Raw genomic sequence first — 7,169 nt, 5'->3', positions numbered from 1 at the left:
AGGGAGGATACAATTGCTCGGTTTAACCACAGTATTCGATTGCACTCCCTTCTACTACTTTCCTTCCTAATTTTATCTGAATAATGCTCCCGACTCACTCATTTTTTTTCTGGTTTTCCAATCAGTTCATATCCTGTATTGCCTGTAGGAAATAGGCAAACCCCATGTATCACTTTGCTTATAGTAAGAGACTGTTTCTCCAAGCAAGAGAGATCTTACAAATTCCTTACATGAATGGTACCCCCTAACTCCTGGCAGTCTGTGGGGACAAAGCATTAGTCCTGGCTTTATTAAATGTGAGGACAGATGAAACAGTTATACTGAGTTAAAAAAGGAATGGAAGGGTCTTATTGTGTGCATCTGCTCTGCACTTTATCGTGGAATAGACTAATTAGCTCCTCAATAAAGTCACAATCTACATGTGCACCAGTATTAGGGTACAGTAAACTAATTAACTGTGCTGTAGGATATCTTATGTTGGGGTACTTTACTGCAATGAAACCTGTAGACACTGACTGGGTGCCCTTATTGTGTTTGGTCAACTCAGCCAGCTGGGGGTCTACACTGTCTTAGCTCAAATTGCTGCTGTCCCAGGCCCAGGTGTATATGCTGCACTCAGTAGCAGTTGACTCCAGCAGTCACAGTTCTGAAATTTATCATGTCACAATATTGTATGTGTAGATGCATCCGTTACGTATCAGATTGATCCTCTGTAATTGTTTCATGTGTCCCCCATGGTAATTGGAACCTAAACTCTTGTAATTTAGCACTTGTTTCATTCAGGGTAAACTGTGTTGGTGTAGTTTTTATTCATTGCAGGATGGAGTACACAAGGGTCCCCTCTGCCTTTAGCTTGGTGTAACTGTTTTGTCTCTACATGCACCTAAGTTAAGAGCAAAACTCTCAGTGCTTAAAATCACATTAGGACTTTACCTTCAAAATCTAGAATTCTAATTCCTCCTATGTGATGATGCATTTTTAGACTACAGGACCATTTCACCACTGTGTATGCTTTTGTGTGCTGCATGTGATTATCATTGCATAGTAATCCTGTTTTATATATACTAAAATGGTTAATTATCATCACCCTTTTGAAACTGAACATAGTTTCAATCTTGATGGAAGCTACTTAGCTGGGAGTGAAAGTTAATACCTAACTAGCATTATGAGAAAACCAAACTTTTTTTTATATTGTACGATCAGATGCACAGTGAGCCTATTCTATATGAGGACAGAATTCAGAATCTATTAATTTTCTTTAGTTGTGAACATTTTTGTTTATATCCATTTTAGTCTTTGTAATTCAGTTGTAGTTGTGATAAGTATTTGATTCTGTATTAAATTGCCTAATCATACTCTAATCAATAGGGTAAGTAGGACAACTCCTACTTCCCTTAATCTGTATTTGTAAGGCTCTTAGATCTGATGCTCTTTAGAGGCCCAGAGTACATTCCCCATCATTGCTGTTGTGCCTAGTTAGTTCTGTAGGCTGGTGCAGCATTGGGGCATGACAAAGCAAATATTTCTGTTGTTCCAATTCAAATTTGGGGGCTGTTAACACCACCAGTTAACACCCCCCCCCCAGCCACCCAATCTGCTGCCAGCTTCCTTGCGTCCAGGGGTGGGTCTCTGCACAGGCTGATTTGTCCCTGGCCCCGCACCCTGCTCGGGTTGTCTCTGCATGGTGTCACTGTTTTCTTCACCATTGCACTCTCTGTCTTATCTTTCTGTTCCCATTGTTGTTCCCAGTCTTCAGAAAAGCTGGAAGTGAATCCCTTTATCTCTACTGGGTTGTAGTTGTGTGATTTTTCAGATTGTGCAACACATTGTGAATAATTGCCCAATTAGGTAATTTATGCTCCATGATATTGTAACAGGGCTGCCTTCTTTTTTCATATGACATTTTAGGATTACAACATTCATAGATTAATATCTAAATGCGATAACCATTCGACTGCTTCAGGGGTAGCTGCATGGATTGATTTTAGATCGCCATTAAATTATCTAATTGGGCAATCGTTTACAATGTGTTGCGCCATCTGAATAATAGCACCGCAATCACAACCCAGATTCTCTATGATTTTCCGTTTATGGAGTAGGTGCCCACATTTTCCATGAAGTGTCCAATTCAGAAAGGACCACATCTTTATCGGTAGGTTGAATTCTGGGTAGGAAATTGTAAGGTTGCTGACAATGTATTTCTGCAGCAAGCTGGTATTTGCCCACAGTTTCCTCCATTGTTCTTTGGTGCTCTAGTTATCATCATAGAGCTTCTTAGCATATTTCTAGAAGGGTTTTCTAGATTTGAACCTATCTGGTGGTGGCATAGAGATGTCCTTGTTGATTGGGAGGTTTGGGTTACTGATGGCCTAATAGTATTCCCTCATACATGTGGCTTGTGGTGGAGCTGTGGGGGACAATATTCTCTAGGACTGGAAGCCATGGCAATGGTGTACTTTTTAACATTCCTGATATAATCCACATAGCTGCATTTAACTGCATATCAACACACTTTGTGTGCACACTTTTGTTCCAGACTTGGGAGCAATATTCTGCTGCAGAGAAAACAAGTGCTAAGGCAATCAGAAAGAGCGACCTTAGGGTATGGACTGGTGTTCATTTGTAGATTAAAAAGTGTCTTGGCACTTAGTAGCACTACAAAAATATAGCATTACAACGACATACAGACATAAAAAACACTCCAAAGGTGAGCTCTCCAGTCAGGGTGCGATAGTGAGAAAGCTCTTTGGTTTCCACTGCTGACAAGGGAGAAAGATCACAGACAGCCTGACCTCTCCCCTGCCAGGAGAGATGGAGACAATTGTCAGCCCCCTGCTTTCCTTGTGGGGTAGGCCGGGCTTAAGAGAACTGCTCTCCATGCCTCTCCGACCCATCAGTAGTGCTGCTCCTACACCCCAGCTCTTTCCAGGGCTCTTACAGCAGTGGCGTGATTTTCCTAACCCTAATCCTTGCCCCCCAGCCTGCAGCCTGTTCACTATGCTGTTAGCTGGGCAGCCACTGTAGCATGTCTGTTGGTCACAATGGCTATGGCAGAGCTTCTGTTTCCTGGTCTGTCAATCAGTGACAGCTGTCAGAGTCACACAATTTCAGCTGGTTCTTCATGGATTCTTGACACACAATTGCACCGATCCTGGAGATCTTCAAAAGGAGACTGGCCGCACAACTTGCTGTGGTTATTTGACTCCAGCAGTCTTTCCTGCCCAGAGCAAGGGAGATGGACCTGGTGATATCACAGGGTCCCTTCCAGTCCTAAGCATCTGTGAATCTGAATTGTGGGAATTACCATTGCCATTTTAAGAGCCCTTGCTCTTGCCAGGGTTCTAGAAGCAATAGTGGCAGTAGCAGGGTCCCGGTAGGGTACCCTGAGAGCTTTTCACAGGCCAGGCTGTCAGAAAGCCAGTTGTACTCTGTCTCTCCTGCCCCTTGGAGACGGGGAAGGAGAGGCAGGGGCTTATGGGATGCTGGGGGGTTTTAGAGACCCCTATGTGTAATTGTACAAGTGCTACATGCATTGTTAAAAAACTGAGACTTCTGCCTTGAAAGAGGTGATATTTTGTAGCACTTTTGCCATCTTTGTAGTGCAACAGTTTGAAGAGCTGAATGCTTCCTTTTTGTTGTGCTATAAGGGCATATTTCTCCATGGCCTCCATAGATTTCCATGGCCTTAGTGTAATATAAAAAGCCTAATCTGTGGCACTTCTGAGAGTAAGCCTTTATATTGATGCGTACTTAATAGGTGTGTGGATAGGCTGTGATGAGGATCCACAGCTGTACAACAGAGATGCAACCCTGTAGGAACTCTGAATGTAACCCTGGGTTTTGGGAATCGACTTGAAAGAACTGAAATTTCATAGAGCTACTAACAATTGTCCTACATCGTTTTAAAGAGTTAGCATTACAGCTGGTGAGAGAAAAAGCTACTACAGTGCAGGTGCCGAATCAGAAGGTTTAGCAAAGCTCCACTGCTGCTCCTTGGCATGTGAGTAAAGATTCCTTCCTTTCCAGAGAATGCAGGAACTCTCTAGCACACGGTCTGAATTTGGACTGTGTTTTGGGTAGAGTATTTTGGCTTTGATTACTGTAAGCCCTGAAGTGCAAACATGATTCCTACTTAAGATCGGGTCAGTTTGCTTATGTTAGTGAACACTGCAGAATCTTCAAGGCTTTTTGTCTTTCATTTTAACGTTTCACTTGTATTACATTAGCACCCACAGAGGAATTCTGATTAAAAGCTGGACAATCAAAGTGGATTTTTACTGCTGAAAACTGGCAGTGTACTCATCTTACCATAAGTCTGATTACAATTTTACATTGCTTTTCAGAAAACAACAATGGTTCCTTAACTAGGTTTGGAAGAGATTTCTGGTGAGGGCTAAAGGGAAATACCTTCACTAAAGGATTTCTTCTCTCTCTCTTTTTTCCATCTCTTTGTACCAAAAAATCTAGCATACATAACTATATTCCCATGATGTTAAATGAACATGAACTTGACTTAAACCCCAGGCAGATTTGCACAGCTTGGAAAGCCCTTCTTTTTTTATCAAAAAATTCATTTAAAATCTTTTTTACATTCAATTAAAAAACATACACCTTTCAAAAGCAGATTAAGTGAAGAAGATGGTGAAGGAAAGATTAAATTATTAGAGGGCAATAATCAAAATCTCAGTAGAGACAGCACTGTGATTTGAGAGAACCTCAATCATGAAAAAAGATCTCTTCAAAATCAGCTATGAGCTCTCTAAATTCCTGAAGTCAAATGCATATGTGAAATAAATGGTAGGCTCTGCAGACATCATAGGCATTAACCATTTAGTAAACTCTGCATAGCTCATAGCAATCTGTTGAATAATATTAAGGCTATAAATACAGATACTTTGCACAGGCTGATACAATTTTGAAAGATGAGAGTCCAAAAATATATGTGTATTCTCAGTAAATTTTAAATACATCTATGCATTGGGTATATTTATACATGCAAACTATCAAAAGAATGTAACAAAATATATTTTAATACAGTAATTCAAAATGAATAGCTTTACATGACTTAGTACATCTATTTTAGAGAATCAATATAAATAGAAAAGAAAGTTGGGGTAAAAACAGCTTGTCCAACATCTCTCCCAACTGTTGGTCCAGTTAAAAATATCACAAACACTTCTTGCACCTCAGGCATTTCCTGGACTATCATGATTACGACAACACTCCAGCTCTTTAACATTAGTGAGTTTTATTTCTGACTTGATGTGAGTCATAATTTCACTTGTTCTGGAAGTTTTTCGTTTCACAATGCTATCTACATCTCATTACTGGTGAGGGAAATTAAACAGCAATGCTACTGTAACAAGCTAATCAACATTTTATACAGATGACTTAAATTAATTTGCCCACTGTAATCCTGCTAGTTAAAATTCAATATAATAGTTTGAAGCCTGCTTCTATTTTGAAAAGTTGTGTTTTATGAATAGAATATTTATATCTAGGAATTAAACAAGCAGTAATTGACATTAGAAAGATTGCCTTCTCTTTTTTTTGCTGGCTGTCACTGGTATTGTTGTTATATCCAATAGATGTTCTGTTTATATATGATTGAGAATTTAAGAGTTAACAAATGCTTGTGTCTGTTTGCATTCAAGTTGTTTAAAACTCTTTAATGCAGCATCTTATGTATGTGCTTTCATATCAATTTCCCTTTCTTTGCTTGGAAAACCTAGAACTTGGCTGGCCTGTGGCACTGCCCCCCTGTCCCTCTTCTTGTTTTGTGTGGTCTCCTAGCTTGCCTTTCTAATGAACTGAGGAGGCTGGAGGAAGTGACATCTAGCAGCAGTATTGTATGGTCTCTTATAGGTTACAGAGTATGCATCAGAAATTGTTAAAGGAACTGTCAACATGGATATGGACCATTTTTCTTCCTTGCCTTAATGATCTCCTCCGCTCTCTAGCTGGTATAGGAGTGACCTTTCTCTTGCATTAACAAAATAAATGCTCTATACTTCTTATTTTGTTTTTGCTTGAAGGAACCATGAATTTATAATGGTCATGGTAAAAAAGCTGCATAGGAAGGAATCAAAGAAGTATGTCTACATAGAATGCCGTGGAGACAAGACCCTGAGTTACCTGTGAATGCAGGACGCTGTGTACCAGAGTCTGTATAGTAAAATGCTGATGTACGTGAGCTAATTCTCCACATGCTAGCTCTGAAATAGGAAGTTATATATATATATATATATATAGACATGTTAGGGCAGCCTTATGCGCCAGCTGAATAGCACTGCTTAGATATTCCTGCATGGTGCTGCCATGTAGACATATCCAAGATAGCTATGTCTGTTTCCCTATGCTGTAGTTCCATTGTGTTTTGGGGAATTTGCTTGTTAGCAACATATTTTTGCTCAGGCTTTTCTCACTGTCTCACACTTGAGTCTAGAACTTGTAAATTGTCCACAACATTTAATCAATAGGTTTTCCCCTTGTTCATTTTATTTTATTTTTAAAATTATCAGAACACTGGCTGTGTATTCTGAGGCAGGCCAATATTGAGGACAGTAGCTGGTATTGATAGCTATACTAGAATCTTCCTTTCTTTATTCAAATGAGCAATTGCTTTCTGGTAAGTGAAAGTGCTTTTGTGCATCAAGGGCCTATTTTAAAGGCAGTTGAAATTAAAGGAATTTTTGTTAATTACTATGGGTTTTAAATTAAGCCCAAAGTGAAGAGCATATGACAGTATTATGCTGTGCCTGGAAATATTTATGAATGAGTTGATAAATTTAAAATAATAATAAAAAACTCATAATCAAATGTCACCGTGAGATGTGTGCATATATTATTAAATTACACTGTGAACCAGTGATTCCTCTTTTTACCCCATTCCATTATTTTAACTTGGCCCTTACTACTCATCATCTGAATTTACAAGCTCTATCAGCGTAGCTCTACGTTTATGCAATTTAGCAAGAAACTTAACATGCTTATGGACAATGAAATCAGAATAGCAGTAATGGTAGTACTGAGTGTAACATTGTCATCAGTTAGTTCTTCCATTGTTCTAGACCATTTATATCCAGAAGCTCAAGTTCTTAAATATTACAACTAATAAAATTTAGACCTAGTGTTTTGTCAAGTAATTTTGAATTAATTCATCTGAGAGT

General features: G+C 39.2%; 1 protein-coding gene across 4 annotated transcripts in view; it reads left to right on the top strand.

The window, feature by feature from the left end:
- CNTLN (centlein) overlaps positions 1-7,169 on the top strand; it is a 370,048-nt gene that overhangs the window by 171,914 nt on the left and 190,965 nt on the right. The window lies entirely within an intron of this gene.

This window comes from Crocodylus porosus, unplaced genomic scaffold (assembly GCF_001723895.1).
Source record: "Crocodylus porosus isolate Cpor-Errol unplaced genomic scaffold, CroPor_comp1, whole genome shotgun sequence".
NCBI classification, from domain to species: domain Eukaryota; kingdom Metazoa; phylum Chordata; order Crocodylia; family Crocodylidae; genus Crocodylus; species Crocodylus porosus.
The sequence above is the reverse complement of the archived record's forward strand: the minus strand, read 5'-3'. Positions and strand labels throughout refer to the sequence as shown.